Below are 17,928 nucleotides of genomic sequence, written 5' to 3' on the forward strand. Positions count from 1 at the left end.
AATTTTTCAGCCTTTTTTTTTTTATTTTATGCCAATTGAGTAATAAGTTCTCAATAGTAGACAATAAAGTGATATTAGTGATAGGCTAATGTGACAATTAATAACAAGTTGCCATCTCAAGAGTTCTAAAAATTGTTGTACACGTAACATTATAAAATAAGAAATTTGTTGTTTCAAGGTTTTAAATTATTTTTAACTTCCATAATAGGTCTCTCTCTTTTGAAATTTGTGTGTTCTTTATGAAGGGTCTAACCTAGGTAGCCTACCAACCATGTTAGGACTTCTTATTTGATTACTTTCACCCTTAAAAAAAAAAAAAAAAAAATCCTAATTTGATTACATTTTCTTAAGAGACAAATATAACTTTTATGGTGGACCACTTAGGTTAGCCTATGCTTAGGGCCGTCCATCAATAACCCGACTTTGACGAATCTGGCCGACCAATAAAATGATTCAAACCAACTATTTAGATAGGGACAGATCTTGGGCTTTTGCTTCGGTGATATAGTGATGGGTTTTAGGCCCAATTCTAGTAAGTGAGGTAGGCCCAAAATAATTTGTAAAGGATATCTATGATCCTGTGTATTTTTTTCGCTGATTGAGTACGTCTTTTTTTCTTTTCTTTTTTGGAAAAAAAGCTGACTAAGTTGGTGAAATATAGTAAGGTTAAAACATGTGGCATGTGGAAAAAAATTGTCTCTCAATAATATGCAATCATTCAAAATAGTCCTTATCCATTAATATTTCTTTCCTCAATCCAAACTTTAGCAGGTAATTGGGGATTGTGCTTGTAGGGAAAGCTTAGGTAGCAATGAACTTTGTAAACCATGGTTCTTTAAATAAACAAAGAAGTTGATGTTCTCATGTTCTAAACAACGGGAAAATACAATGTAAGAAAATTTGGGAATTGTTATGTAATCCCTTTATCAATTGAGGATATAAAATATATGAATTGTACTTTATATTTTTATGCAAGATATTTGGAGGTCGCAATAATTGAATTGAATGATAGGACCCTAGCGGTCCCCACCTCAACGGAGTGATTGGCCAAAACTAAAGTAGGATGAAAATAAAAGTTAATAATGGAAAAATGATTGCAAGAATGAAGACAAAATTGCTAAAATGAGAAAAAGAAACGTAAATAAATAATCAAAAGTGTTTGGCCATTGCCCACCACTTTTGCTTTATTTCCTTATAAATGCTATAATAACGTGGTAAGTTCTTGTTAACTTAATTGATAAAATTTTTTATAATTAAATAAGAGATGAGTTATGTTAACGAATATCCTTAGGGTATTAATTAAAAATCTATTTAAAAAAAATTGACACCACTTTTATGGGAAATGAAAAAAATTGTCAAAACATTAATTTTTTTTTTTTTCATAAAAACTTTCTTTAAATAGATTTTTAACTTAAGACATTTGTTAGCATTCCCCATAAGGGAGATTTGGGATTTAATCTCCATCTACACAAAAAATTGATTAGTGTCTTGATCTGTTAATAAAAAATTATCATTAAAAGTAGACACTTGAAACTCTCTAAAAAAAAAAAAAAAAAAAAAGCCTTAGTGATGCGGTGGGATTCGTGAGATTCCTATTGAGCCATGACCATTATTGTATTTCCTAGCTTAGGTAGGACCATTTCTATCACCCATAATTTCTTTGTCGTGCCCCTCCTGCATTCTCTTTTATTTTTATTTTTTATTATAACATAGTGAAGTACCAAAAATAATTTTAACCATTTTTATTTTTACACAGAGTACACATTTAAGAATCTTCTTATATTGTTTTTTTTTTTTTCTTTCTATTTTTTTTTTTATCAAGCATTAACAAATGAAGAGGAGATTCATTTAAAAGTAAAAGTGACAAATGGCAAATTAGGCTAACGAATTTAAAAATCCATGGAGACCTAAATTTGCTAACAACTGCAAAATAATGAAGATAATAATTTTAAAAAGATATGAAGTATCCATTGATCATGATTTATATACTTTACAAAGAATGTGACATAATTTGCATACAAATGTGTGTGTGTATATACACACACATGTGAATATAAAAATGCTATGCAATTTGGATGCATCAAGAAACCGAGTTTGGTGGGTGACTATTATAAGGACCCTTTTGCTTTTATGTAATCTCATTAAACCAACACAAAGTTCAGATTCAACAGAGAATTTGAAGTAACTTCTAACATCCATGTCGTTGGATTATAATTGTCTTTAAGAGTGGGCACCTTGGGATACTTTACAAAAATATGTAGTGTATTTGATTGTGTAAAGACAAATAATTATTCTTCATTTATTAGTGATTAATATAAAATTATATATATAAACTTTTTTAGCATATAATTTTTCATTATACATGCATCATGCAAATTGATTATGAGATTTTGTGTTCGATATCTTTAAACAAAAAACATGGGTCATTTTTAAAATATTTTTCATCTTAATACATAATGTGTATTGGACAAGAGACTATATACACCTTAACAATAGCCGGATGCTTAAAAGGGAAAAACTTTATTAATATCGTACTAAAATAAATAAGGTTGACGTCATGTCAATGAGAAATAGTAAGGACAGTGGAAACACGAGAAAAAAACTTTGTAAGAAAATTCGAGAATTGCTATTGAATTCTCTTGTCAATTGATGGTATAAGGTCTTATATTTAGTCTATTTTTAAACGCAACAGCTTCGAAGGTTGTTTGGCATGATTCACATAGTCCAGCTGGTCGCCATTCTTGGGTTGAATGATTAGGAACTTTGCAGTCCCCTTTATTGAGTGATTGGCCAAACTAAAAGCAACATGATTGATTTGATGGGCAATGAATGAAAGGTAAGAATGGAAAAAGTGAATGGGAAAATGAAAACGATCGATTGAAGAGGACAAAAAAACTTGATTATGCCATGGTGTTACAGATAATAGAAGAGATAGAATTATAGAAACAAAAAACAGAGGTGTTCACGTGGGCTAGGCCGTTGCCTATTGGTTATTGCCTACACTTTGGCATTATCCCAGTATTGCCATGTCGAGAATCAAAAGTCTTTTTTAAAGATAGAAACTGAAATCATCAAAAGATGATAAGCGCAAATTATTGTTTTCAAGTCAAAAAAGTTAAACTTCTGAAGTCTTTTTTTAATATAGAATCTGAAGTCATCGAAGATGATAAGAGCAAATTATTGTTTTCAAGGGGAAAAAAAAAAATTGACTCCAAACTACTTAGAGTTATCTTGTTACAATTTATGATGTGATGATTAAAAATATTATATTTATGTGTAATTTTAGTCACATTTTAAATGAGACATATAACTTATTTAAGTAATATATATGTAATATACATATATGTATATATATAAATAGTTTTATAAATGATCACATAATGAGTTAAAAAAATAATTCTAATCCAATTTGGAGTCAAACATTTTTCTTTCATCTTCATTCCCAGTGACGGAGAGGAGAAAGGCTAACAGATAATCCATATTTCATTTTTTAAGATGTTACATCTTTTAAAGGAAAAAAGAAAAAAAGCATATAAAGTAATACAAAAATTACAACAAAGATTACCTCTTAACCAGTATGAAAGAATATCCCCCAACTAACTATACGTCAGTTTGTAATTTATAGCATTAACCATGTATATTATTTAAATAACTCACATAACTCATTAAAAAATTTATGCAACTAAAAGTTTAAAAGTATACATAGATGGTATTTTCAACCGTTACGTAAATGTGGGAGAAAGATTCCTCCAAACTAGTTTGGAGACAAATTATTGGAGCATTATACAAACTTTTTCCATAAAAGAATAAAGCATAAAATTAAGTGGGTTAAAACCTTTTCAACTTTACTTTGAAATTTAAAAAAACATTACATTTGATTATCTTTTTTTTTTTTTAAGGAAAATGCTAACAAGTGTCTTTAGAGTATTGGTTAACAATTTATTTTAGAAAAATTTTGACATCACTTTTATGAGAAATGAAAAAAGCTGTGAAAATATTAATTATTTTTTTTTTCTTTTACCATAAAAACTTTCTTTAACTGAGAATGATTATGTGTACATGATGTAACATTCTAAGACCACATTGGCACATTCCACTAATAAATAAGGGTTGATAATTGATAAAATAAAATAAAATAAGTGTTGAAAAATGATGGTAAGTGATTTTAAAGGAAATGTGACATTATATATGTGCAACGTAATTTCAATAATGATCATATGTAAAAATCCCAATTTACACCTTTCAATACCAATATGCCACATCAAATTTTTACAAATTAAAAAATAAATATTAATATGTTGGATTATATATTAAGTATATTAATTATTATTATTATGTGAAAATATATGGTTATGTCAAGTGTTCTAGCACATTCTTCTTAAGCCAAATTCATAGAATTTAGAATTGGGTTGTATGATATGTATTAGGAAATATTTAACGACTATTTGGTTTCATGCCCATATTATCGTAAAACTTATAGCATTTATTATTTTTTTCAATAGTTTTTATATTGAGTAATGTTACAACGACAAATTATTTTATAATATTTTTACAAAATGTTGTTGCGGCCAAAATTTTATTGATTTTCATCTAGGCCTATCAATAACATTACTTTTTTATTTACCAATAATCATTAATCACTCACCATATCAATAATTTGTAAAAGTTTTTTTTTTTTTTTGAGAAACATTTTGTAAAAGTTTTTTGTAAAAAAGTTTACATCTCTATCATTTTTCCTTTTATATTTATTGAATATCAAGAACTTCTATCTTGGCGTGGTTACATGTACAATTTTTTTTTTAATCAATTTACATTTATAAACAATTATTGAGGTTGCTTCAACACAGCTTGAAAGCCCGGTCAGAAGTTTTAACTTTTAACATTAAATTTTAAATGATACCATTGACTAAGTCAAGTTACAATTATAAAGTATACTTGTAAATCGTAATCACTTATATACTTTAAATACACCTAATAAATATTCAAGGTGCAAATTAACATCCCATAAAAAAAAAGGTGCAAATTTTAACATAATTTGAGGAATTATAATCAGGTGTACTTGCAATCCTCTTATATATATAGTACAAATCTACTAATACAAATTAATCTCATATCTTACTGTTTTTGTTCTATTTTGTGCTCCACTAATCATGATATGTTATGTATTTGATTCTTTTTTCTCAATTTTATAAGAAAATTCAAATAAATATATGACAAGTTGTGATTGACGAAACACTAAAAATAAGATAGAAGATTTGTATAATTGTATTCCAAATCTACCTAATAAATAACCAATTAGGTTCAAAATTTGGATAATTTGGAAAATTACAAAATTTGAGCTAATCTTAGTTTGTACATGAAATCAAAATGGCTTGTAGTAGAAAAATGGACAATTGTTCTCAATTCAAAGGGATCTACCTTCACAATTAGATGTATGCCACTTTGGGAGGATTTTTCAAAACTTAAAACGGACCAATCAGTTTTTGGCAACCCACAAGCAGGATGGCAGAGCCATCGTCACAGACAATAACGAAAGATGGCTTACTGGTTTTTCTAGAAATAAAAGCACCACGTTAAGCATTATAGCAAAAATGTGAAAGTGATGTGATGGCCTCAACATGGCAATGGAATCCAATATCCACAAGCTTTTCATAGAAGTAGATGCCCAATCGGTTATCTCTCCCCGAGAGAGACTCTAACCTACGGTTGTGAATGAGTCAAGTCGAGCTAAGTTTTAAATTTTTAGATTTGTTTATTTTATTTTATTTTGCGCATAAGTCAAGCTTGAATTCATTGCTAAACAAGATTATATGTTTAAATTTGGATATTTTTTTGTTGAACAAGTCTGAATTTATACATGAGCTACTTGATTAACTCTTTTATTTTTTATTTTTTATTTTATTATTATTTTTTTTTTCATATAGAATAAGAGCAAGACAAAAATATATATGAAATAAAATTACCCTTCACAAATCTATGAATTAATTTTTACCACAAATGGGCTATTTATATTATTGTATGGACTCAATTTGGAAAAGCCTTCAAAAATAAGAAGGAAAAGTGGTTCAACAAGCCCAAACAATAAATTTTTAGAGAGTGGGCGAAAGAACTAGCTCTATTCGATAAAAAAAGACTCTTGTTCTTGTACAGCCAGAAGTCCTTCATAATATCATCCCCTTTCACGTTATATACCACGTTCCTCCCCTTGCTTTCACCGTACACGTGTAGATTTTATCCTGGAAACTCCTTTCTGTCCCATCTAACCACTCCTAGAATCTCCAACTAGCAACCATATTGCTGCTTGATCACTGTTCATGCATCACCTCCACATTAATGAGGCCAGAGAGTTAGCTAGGAAGCATTTAATGTGGAGGTAGCAGCGTCAAAAGATATTTGTTGCCTCCACTATCCTATATCCGTTTCTCAATTACAATACAACCTTGTGAACTATCCAGGGTAACAAGATAGTTGCATCTACCACGGACTATCATTCCGAGGTGAACCTTCTCCTCGGACACATTTTGGATTTTCATGTGGAATCCTCAGCTTTTCTTCTTATATTATTCATACCATGCCCTTATTAAATCATCCTCAGACGGATTGCCATCCTCGGATTGGGCCACTGGGCCGCAGGCCCAATTCCTACAAACTTACCAATACCTCCTTGTATAGCTGGCCCCACAATAGCCCTTAAAAATCTCGCTTTTTGTCACCTCGGCGGAAGGGAGATTTTGATATCTTGCCGTCATCCTCTTTTCCTACTCTCTAGAACACCTTTCTACCTGCCCAAGGCGCACTTCTGATGTTTTGGCGTCAGGAGCATGCCATTATTAAATTATGGCAGCCTCTCTGTCCCCCACGTTCAACGGCAAGATGCCAATCTAACGGTGGAGGGTTTTCAGTATTTATGAGCGGGATTTTTCCCGCTTACAATTTCTGCGCTATTATAAATAGCTTTTCAAATAAACTTTCCTTCCAGTTACAACAATCATATTATCATAGCGCACATCCATTGAACCTGTCACTTTCTTTTACCTCATCATGCGTTCATAAATACCATAACCCTGTCCGAGGACCACCTTTTTAAACCTGTAAGTCTCCTCGAACTTTCTTAGTTCTCATTCCCTTTTTATTAACTTTTCTTCATAACTTTTAGAGAATGGGTAGGTTTAAAAGTCTAGTTGAGTTCGAGGAGAATATAAAGGCATTTAGATCGAAGTATAGGATTCCCCCAACAGTGGGTATGAGATATGCTTCTCCAGAAACATGGGTAAACGATAGGAAGACAGGAGAAGTGGTCATCCCTATGATCGCCTTTGTAGAGGGAGGGATGACCATTCCTATGGGTAGTCTTACTACAAGCTATCTTAGATTCTTTAGGTTATCTCCTACCCAGTGTGCCCCCAATATGTTTAGGGTGTTAGGGAGTATAGAAGTCCTAAACGAGAAGATGAACTTAGGCGTGACCCATCACGATGTGAACTGGGTGTATAATCTTAATCATCTAAAGGGTCAGGGTTACTATCTCAAGTCTAGGCACCTTGAAGTCAGGTTAATCCAATGTCTCCCTACATCGAATAAGGGCTTAAAAATGACTTTTTAATCTTTTCTAGGGAGTGGCATGACGGTTTACCTTGTCCGACTAGAGAGGGAAAACCAGGTGGGGTTTTTGGCAATAAGCCTATATAGTTTGGATTGTACTCTTTAGTTCAAATTATTTTTGTTTCTAACAAAGTTTTCTTCCTATTTTAATGACCTTGCAGATAAATGTGCTACCAGACCTCAGTTCAGACTAGTCAATAGGGAGAGTTTGGATAGACTCTTACGATCTGAGGTGTATGTGAACCCATCTGACGGCCAACTTAAAGTAGCACATATCATCCTTGGGTATAAGCCTATCTCCATAGCATTTTAAGCTCCCATGTGTGTGATAAAGGCTAAGGATCCTCAGCTTCACTGTATCAGTGTAGCTTTTGAAGGATTTATTGTTCCTGAGGGCGTTCCAATCCCTGTAGGGACTCCTTTTACCCAACCGCTACACACGACCACACCTTCTTTGGGGGCTTCTTTGTCGCGCCCTGTTCCTCAGGAAGGAAGAGAGGAAAAAGAAAGAGAAGAAGAAGAAGAAACTTCAGAGGGGGTCGTAGAACTGTTGGATTCTGCAGAAAAATTCGAAGTATTCAAGCAACCCTCATCTCCCAAGGTAGTTTTTGACGAAATGGGCATCTAGAGAAAGAGTCAGAGGAGTTTGATGGACGTGATTGAAGGCTAGCCTGGAAAGGGTGCACCGGGGAAGTCAACTTAACCTAAACTTCCCCCTCCTTCCAAATCTCCTCTTCCCCCTCATCAACCATTCCAACCACCTATGATCAAACCTATTGATTCGAAGAGGAGGAGGGATTCGAAAGATAAGGAGGTGGTGGAAGCCGAGAGGTCCCATCTGACTCTTGAATATGAGACTCAACGAGCTGCAAAGCAGCAAAAGGTTAGCCATGGACCTCAACGAGTCGCGGGAAGGACAACCACTCAGTCCTTGGAGCCCAAGGCTTGGCTCCCGCACCCATGCTCGGCGGTGAGTCCTTGAGGGAGGATGCATCACTTAGGGATTTCAACGGCAGAATTGGGTGCCATGTCACCTCAGTCCTAGAGGAAACCCTCCTACTTCCCAAGGACATGACAGAGCTGAGAGACATAAGGAAAAACGAGGTTTCCTGAATGCTAAAAGATATTTAGGCATGGTATGATACCTTTCTTGCTTTATTTCTTTAATTATAAATGTCCTACACACAACTTTATTTATTGCATCTCTAACTCCCTTTCCTCCAGGCTGTCCAAGCCACTTTCAGGATGGAGGAGATAACTAATTTTTATGGCCAGCAACTAGATGATGAGAGGAAGAAGCGGGCCACAGCTGTGCAAACACTCACCATTGCTAAACAAAGCAATGTGCAACTGAAGAAGAAGTTAGCTGAGGAAGAACATGCTTGGAAGAGTGCTGAGTCAGCTTTGGAGAACACTCAGAGGCAGGCCAAGGATTAGAGGAAGCGTCTGCGTAATGCTATTGACCAGCTGGCAACTTCCTAGGAACAGATATCAAATCTGAAGAAACAACTAGAGGAAGCCCAGAGGCTCAGAGACTAGGCTGAAAAGGCAAAAGCTGAGGCAGAAACAGCAAAGGCTGAGGCTGAAAAAGAAAAAGACAAAGCCAAACAGGAAGGATATGACATCGGCGTAGCTGAAACGGAGGACAAATTCAGGGCTGAGGTGCCAGCTGTATGCCGAATATACTGTGCCCAGACTTAGATAGAAGCTCTCAACCAAGCTGGGCTTAACCCTTCTTCCGAGTTGAGGAGACCAGAGAACGTCTACTTTCCCCCAGCTATACGAGCCTTAAGCCCTTCTTCTCAGGCACAGGATGCATCCTCCACAGCTGCTGATTCGGCCAAAGAAACCCAAATTCAGAATCCTCCCCTTCTCAATCAGCAGGAGCAACCCAAAGTGCCTGAAGTTGCCAAAGATATTTCTTCGGACAAGGCAGTAGAGGGGCCTAAAGATGGAGCAGCTTCTAAAAACTTTGAACATGCTTTAGCTTCAACCACCTTGCTTGCTGGAGGAGTTCAAAAGGAGAAAGAAAAAGATGTTCCTCTAGAAGCAACCGACAAAGCTCCCTAACCCAAGCTCCAAATAAAATTAAAACCATAATTAACCTAGTTAAATTCTCTTTATTTTCCATTTTATTTATCTTTTGAAGACATTTGGAATGTGATGTATATTTTTCCTTATATTACATTTATTTATATAAGATGTTATTGCTTTATCTGTCACTTGTGCAATTTTCTGTGCAAATATTCTTTGTTTTTATATGATTGCGTGAAAAGGAAATCTGATACTATAAAGGAAAACTTAACTTTAGGTGTACTAGTTAGAAACCAGAGTAAACCATAATCATGAACTTCACCACCTTACCAAGGCTTGCTTTTAATTCATTACAAAGTGTCCAAATTTGAGAAGACATTTTGAAAACGTTCCTGTAAGGTTGAATTTAATCAACCATTTAATTGGCTTTATTCCGTGACCAATTTGCTTGTAATTTAGCACTTAGCAACCCTGTATTTAAGTGGAAAAATTGTAAGGGTAGTGTGTGAGAAGATGTGAAGAAAATCTCAAGAGTGTGCAAGAAAAACAGAGTCTCGTGGCTAGGGATTGCGGGTGGATCGCGACTGGCAAGCCGCGAAAGGCAGGCATGTGAGAGTCATACTGGGAAGCTGAAGGGTCGTGCCAGCTGTCATACTACAAGACAAAAGTTCCAGTCTGGCCAAGCCGTTATGTCGCGACTTGAATTCGCGACTTGGTCAAGCCGCGAGATCAAGTCGCCAACTTGCCCTGTTTGGCAAAAACTGACGTTTTGCATTCTCTTCTCACCCTACTATATATACACCCTTATACCCATCATATTGAGATAGCTTCCAGAGAGAATTTTGTGAGAGAAAACCCTAGAGAAAACCAAGATTGCCTCATCCCCAATCTTCATCTAAAAAGACTCTATAAATTCCTCTACTCTCTTCCTCTCCATTGTCATACCCTTGAGACGTAATTTACCAAACTCTTATCTCACCACACCCACGTTTATGAGAAGGTCCATTTGGTGCTTTGGGAAGCAGTTTGGAAAGGAACCAATATACATTGGTTGATGCTATGGTCAAGTAGCGGAATCCGGCAAGCTAAAGAATAAATAGGTTCGGCGTAACCTCGTTGGAGCAAGAAGCTTGGAGGGCTTAAGTACTTAGGTAGATTAAGCTTGGAGGGTCTTCTGCTGTTCATGTATCCCAACTATATTCTTTAGTGGATTTTATCACCGCTTGGAGGGCGGCGGTGAGGTTTTACGCCGAGGACTTCGGTTTTCTCTTCGATAACACATTGTGTGTTGTCTGTGTGTTTGCATCTCTCTTTCCTTTATCTTTGTCTTATATTTACTGCTGTGGATGTGTTTATATTTGGCTTAGATTATTTTATCAATTCTGTTATAAGCTTGTTATCATATTCCGCACATTAATTGTTTGATATAAAGCTTGAATTGGTATTTTTGTATCTGGGGGTCTAAACGTTCAAGGGTGTTTCATACCCATATTGAACTTTCAATTGGTATTAGAACGGGTACACTTGTTGTGGTTTAAATACCTAAGTGTGATCCTTGACCCCTTGTGTTTATTTGCCATGGATTGTGCTATGTATGCCTCTTTGTATGATCTGGTTGGTGATGAATGTAACATGCCAGGTGTTTGTGATAATGCCTCTATGAGTGTTAATCCTCATAATTGTGATGACATGTTACTTGAATTTATGAGTGTTGTTGACAAACTCTTGAAGAAAGAAGCAAAGAAGTTTCAAAAGAATTTGAGCAAGTTCATTTGTGAAAATGATGATTTGATTGCTAAGCTCAATGAATCCAATAAATTGGTTGAGAAATATAAGAATCTTGCTGAAAATTCTCTTGAAAAGCTGAAAGAGTTTGAATGTTTGAATATGGACTTGGATGCTAAACTTGTTTTGTCTAACAAACTTGTTGATGATCTTAAATGTGAAAATGAATCTCTTAAGATGCATGCCAAGTGTTTGATTGCTGAAAACATAACTTAGTTTCTGTTTAATACTTCAATATGTGTCATAGTGTATTAATTTTCACTAAGTTTGTGATCCGAGGACCTGACATAACTTAGTTTCTGTTTAATACTTTAAAGGATGTCATAGTGTATTAATTTTCACTGAGTTTGTGGTTCGAGAACCTGACATAACTTAGTTTCTGTTTAATACTTCAAAGGATGTCATAGTGTATTAATTTTCACTAAGTTTGTGGTCCGAGGACCTGACATAACTTAGTTTCTGTTTAATACTTCAATATGTGTCATAGTGTATTAATTTTCACTAAGTTTGTGATCCGAGGACCTGACATAACTTAGTTTCTGTTTAATACTTCAAAGGATGTCATAATATATTAATTTTCATTAAGTTTGTGGTCCGAGGACCTGACATAACTTAATTTCTGTTTAATACTTCAATATGTGTCATAGTGTATTAATTTTCACTAAGTTTATGATCCGAGGACCTGACATAACTTAGTTTCTGTTTAATACTTCAAAGGATGTCATACTATATTAATTTTCACTAAGTTTGTGGTTCGAGGGCCTGACATAACTTAGTTTCTGTTTAATACTTCAATGGACTTAGAAGCACAAGTTGCAGAATTAGGACAAATTGTAAAAGGAAGGAAAACAGAATTGTTCTTATTAATAATAATACTTCCTTAGGTTGCTTACATTCCAGGGATGGAGTACAGGTTTTTCATCCAAATCTTCTAAGTAATAAGCACCTATTCAAAGCAGCGGTCATCCCAGTCAATCTCTGGACCTCCTTGGGATTCCGAGGTGCTTGCAAGCTACTTATGGCTCTGATTTGATCGGGGTTCACCTCAATTCCTCGGTGAGTCACCATGTAGCCCAAAAACTTCCCCGAGCTCACTCTGAATGCACACTTGGACGCGTTCAGTCGCAATTTGTGTTTTCTTAAAATCTCAAAAGTGTTGGTAAGGTCTGTCACATGCTCAATCACTACTCTGCTCTTCACAACCATATCATTAATATAGACTTCGATGCTCCTGCCCAACTGTGGCTCAAACATCTTCGTCATCATCCGTTGGTAAGTAGACATTGCATTCTTCAGGCCAAAAGGCATTACCTTGTAGTGATAATTTCCAGTGAGAGTGAGAAAAGCAGTCTTCTCCTGATCATCCAATGCTAGTGGGATTTGGTGATAGCCATGGAAGGCATCTAGGAAACTTATCCGAGGGTGGCCTACTGTTGCATCTACTAGTTGATCTATACGGGGCATATGGAAAGGGTTTTTTGGACAAGCCTTATTAAGGTCCGTAAAATCAACACATACGCGCCACTTTCCATTTTTCTTTTTCACCACGACTGTATTAGCCAACCATTGAGGGTAAAACACCTTCTTGATAGCCCATGCCTGTTTGAATTTGGTCAACTCGTCCTTGATTGCCTCGGCATGTGCTCTGAACGGACGCCGAGGTGATTGTTTCTTTGGAATAACAGAGGGATTAATATTCAAATGATGGCAAATGAAGTCTGGATCCACCCTTGGGGCTTCGTAAGCATTCCATGCAAACACATCAATGTTTTTCCTAAGGACTTCAACTAATTGTTCCTTCTCCACCACAGGCAACTGCACTCTGACCTGAAAGAACTTATCTGGGTCATCCCCAACACTCACCCTTTCCAAATTTTCACACTCCACTCCCCCGGCAGATGTGCTGAAGAGGGTCGTTAGAGACTTTGATTGCTATAAATCATTCTCGGCCGTGGTCGAAATATCTGCCTTTGGCCGATGTTGAATAGTCGTTATCGAGCACTGCCTAGCCATGGTTTGATTTCCCAATATCTCTAACACCTGGCCTCCCGATGGATATTTCACCTTCTGATGAAGTGTAGAAGAGACAGCCCCAAGGTATGCAGCCAGGGCCTACCCAAAATAGCAGTGTACGGAGAAAAAGCATCTACTACAATAAAATCCACCTCCACCACGTTTGAGCCAGTCTGCACAGGCAATCTAATCATGCCCATCGGAATGACCGATCTGCCCTCAAAACTCACCAGCGGGGAGCTATAGGCTGTCAGATCCTGGGGTCTTAAATTCATCCCCCTATACAGGTCGGGATACATCACCTCAGCTGCGCTCCCCTCATCAATCATCACCCTTCTAACATCATACCCCCCGATTCTAAGTGTAACCACCAAAGCGTCATCATGTGGTTGTATGGTTCCTCTCTTATCCTTTTCTGAAAAGCCTAAAACCAGTGATGCCTCCAATCTGGCTCTCTTCGGTATTGAACTGGATCCCTTATCCAAACAATGAGGCACAGACATTACCCTGGAGGGGTAGGGTTCGGTTCTACCCGGGTTAGCAAATATAACGTGTATTGTACCTAAGGGGGGTCCTGAAGAAGCATCCCCCCGAAATGTCGAACTTGCCTAACTTCCTCGGCCACTAGAATGGTGCAGAAGCTGGGTCAACTTCTGTTCTCGGACCAGCTGATCCAAATGATCCCACAAATTTCTGCAATCTTCAGTAGTGTGTCCATGATCCTAGTGATACTAGCAGTAGAGATTTTGATTACGTTTCGCAGGATCCCCTGCCATTCTATTGGGCCATTTGAAGAATGGCTCATCTTTTATCTTCTCCAGAACCTGTTGCACTGGTTCTCGGAACACGGTGTTAACCACCTGAGAATTAGCAGATCCTGGTTGCCCCCCAAAATCCTTCCGAGGTCGGTTATTATTATACCAGTCCGACTTGAAATCCCTCCTCTCCTGAGGGACTACCTTGGACTTTCCTCTATCTTGTATCTGATCCTCTTCTACCCTTCTATACATGTTAATCCGATCCATAAGCTGGTGCACATTGGTAACAGGTTTACCAGTCAGGGATTTCCTCAAATCATGCTTGGTTGGCAGGCCAGCCTTAAAAGTATTAATGGCCACGTCATCATAGGCCTCATTTACTTCGTTGAACATTTTTCAGTATCTATCAGAATAAGCCTTCAGGGTCTCCCCCTCACACATAGACATGGACAATAACGATCCCAAGGGTTGAGAAACCCTCCTGCAGGTGATAAAGTGGGCACCAAAAGCTTGGGTGAGCTTTTCAAAGAAGCCAATAGAATTTGCTCTCAGACTGTTGAACCATCTCATCGCTATTGGGCTCAGGCTAGATGGAAAGACCTTACACATCAAGGCCTCGTCCTTAGCATGAACAACCATTCTTTGACTAAAATGGCTAACATGTTCCATTGGATCCGTCCGACCATTATAAATGGTGAACGTGAGTTGATGGAATCACCGAGGAAGATCTGCAACCTCGATACGTCACGTGAAGGGTGATTTTGAAACCTGACTCAAAGTTTTGTTCAGGGCGTCATTCCCCAAACCCTGGCGAGGCGAACTCTTATCCTCTTGTCTGCAATGGTGCTCCTTATCGTAGGAAAAAGATTCACTGGGCGAAGTTCTTGACCTCCGCCTATAACTGGTGTCATCAGACTCTTCAGAAGATTGCCTGGAGTGGTGAGACCTACGCTTTCGTCGTTCGTGTTGCAATTCCCTTTTCAATTTGCTAATCTCACGTTGCATGTCCTCGTCGTTCTTTGCATGGGAAATATGGCTTTTCCCTCGAGAATGACTTCTTTCAGTGTAGGTTGTCCGCACACTTCCCTCGCGATCCCCCTTTTGTTCATGGACTACCAACGGATTATCATGCTAAGATCCCCTGGACTCTGCTTGGTGTGGATTAACATCTGTCTGTTGTGGGTCCACCACAGGCTATTGCGGTGCTCCCTCTTCCATCTCAACCACTGCACTTGCCTTTCCCTAGAAATAGATCAAGTTCTTCCCACAGACGGCACCAATTGTAGGGACTCAATTTGGAAAAGCCTTCAAAAATAAGAAGGAAAAGTGGTCCAACAAGCCCAAACAATAAATTTTTAGAGAGTGGGTGAAAGAACTAGCTCTATTCGATAGGAAAAGCCCTTTCTTCTTGTACAGCTAGAACCCCTCTATAATGTCATCCCATTTCACGTTATATACCACGTTCCTCCCCTTGCTTTCATCGTACACGTGTAAGTTCTATCTTGGGAACTCCTTTCTGTCCCATCTACCCACCCCTAGACTCTTCAACTAGCAACCATAAGACTGCTTGATCACTGTTCAGGCATCACCTCAACATTAATGCGGTCAGAGAGTTAGCTGGGAATCATTTAATGTGGAGGTAGCAGCGTCAGAAGATATTTGTTGCGTCCACTATCCCATATCCATTTCTCAATTACAATACAACCTTGTGGACTATCTAGGGTAACAAGATAGTTGCATCTACCTCGGACTATCGTTCAGAGGTGAACCTTCTCCTCAGACACATTTTGAATTTTCATTTGCAATTCTCAGCTCTTCTTCTTATATTATTCGTACCATGCCCTTATTAAATCATTCTCGGATGGATTACTATCCTTGGATTGGGCCACTGGGCCGCAGGCCCAATTCCTACAAACTTACCAATACCTCCTTGTATAGCTGGCCCCACACTAACCACCAAAAAAAAAAATTTTATTTTTTTCAAAGTTTCTAAAAATATTTTTTAAAGTCTCATGTCTATTAATATTTTCCTACATTTAAAATTAGAAATCACAAATTATTTTTTTGTAATTTTTTAAGTATAACAGTATTTTTAGGATATCTATTTATTACTCAATCATTTGTTTTTAGATAAACTACGTATATAGTCTCTATTCTATACATTATATTTTAATTTGATCTCTAACCTTGCAATTGTGTCAATTTGGTTCTTAGTCTTTTAGTACCGTGTCAATTAGTCTATGGCGTTATCTTTTTTATGAAAATTAATGATGTGTTTAATGACCAAAATGAAAAATTAGCTTTCGTTTATGTGACAATAAACTTAAATTTTATTTTGACTATTTGACATGTCAGCAATTTTCATCTACGATATAATAGTATGGACTAAATTGACACGATATTAAAGGTTAGAGACTAAATTGACACAATATTAAAAGGTTAGAAACTAAATTGGCCTAATTGAAAAGTTATGGACTAAATTGAAATATAGTATAAAAGTTAAAAATCAAATATGTAGTTTACCCTTTGTTCTTAGACAAAATAAACCAATCGTTGAAAGTTGAAACTTTCTTTTTTTTTTACTAAGAGGGATTTTTTAGCAACTCGTCATTTCATACATCTCATCCAAAGACGTGTGATGAGTCTGATGGCACATGTCCACTGCCCTTGATCAGCCCAAAAAAAAAAAGTAAAAGTTGGAAAAATATGGTTTTGTTCTAAGCCAAAAGAAAAGGTATGCTTTCATTATCCAAAAATAAAAGTGTGCTTACGTACTGGGCTACTGACTTTGCAATTGCAAGTGGAAGAATAACTGAATAAAGCTCACATTTACAGGGCAGTGAGCAGTGAACATTAACAAATCCTAGACCTTGCTGTAAGCAACAAGCATACTTGTTTTGTTCTCTGACAGCCCATGATAAGACCTTGTACTATGTAGCTTTATCAAATCTTATGGTGACCATCTAAAGTGTTGCTTTTACGCTTGGCTGCTCATTCCACTACCCACACTTTAGTTACTTTTAGTGGCGGTGTACGTGATTCAGTCTGAATAGTTTGGGAAATAGCTAGCAAGGTGCATATACATGGACTAGCGGGACATAATGTCAGATTGCTTGGTTTTTCACTATACGTATAGAGCAGGTTGTTATTGGCTCACATGGCACAACCATTTTGGAGCCTGTAAGTATGGAAAAACAGTGGCAACGCTCTCTGCATCGAGAAGAACCATGCTCTCTCGACTGAAAGCAATGATAAGTAATGCAATAACTACCAATGAGAAAGGTGTAGCGAAGCAATGATAAGTAATGCAATAACTACCAATGAGAAAGGTGTAACGATCACATCGAGAAAGCATCTCATGTATATGATACATGCAGTCTCCCTCTTGTAATATATTGATCTCATGCGACTGTAGAATCAACACACTGTAAGAGTCAAAATACATATATGATATATGATGCCTAAGATAACTAATGGGTCACATCAAACAACAACAATGGGAGCTTATGGTTACAACCACGAGAGCTTATTGTTTTAGGACTGGAAGAATGATCAGAATGTCTAGCAAACCTATACAACTGCACCCTAACTCGCTTGGTGGAGAGAGAAGCTGCCCTCTCCTATAACAAGACCATTAAAATGTTGAAAAAAGATGAAGATGCCTCCCCGTACACACGTCAATTTCAAGCCTCCTACAAGACCTCCTATCTCGTTTAAGACTTCATATTTACTTGTT

At 36.7% G+C, this 17,928-nt stretch overlaps 1 long non-coding RNA gene across 1 annotated transcript; it reads left to right on the top strand.

Moving 5' to 3' along the window:
* The first annotated feature begins 7,142 nt into the window (after window positions 1-7,142).
* Window positions 7,143-9,762, top strand: LOC136067913 (uncharacterized). Its single transcript, XR_010629308.1, has 3 exons — window positions 7,143-7,660; window positions 7,764-8,738; window positions 8,827-9,762. It is a non-coding gene; the product is annotated as an uncharacterized LOC136067913 (long non-coding RNA).
* Window positions 9,763-17,928: the final 8,166 nt, after the last annotated feature.

The sequence above is a fragment of the Quercus suber genome, unplaced genomic scaffold, assembly GCF_002906115.3.
Source record: "Quercus suber isolate HL8 unplaced genomic scaffold, Cork oak 2.0 scaffold_91, whole genome shotgun sequence".
Taxonomy (NCBI): domain Eukaryota; kingdom Viridiplantae; phylum Streptophyta; class Magnoliopsida; order Fagales; family Fagaceae; genus Quercus; species Quercus suber.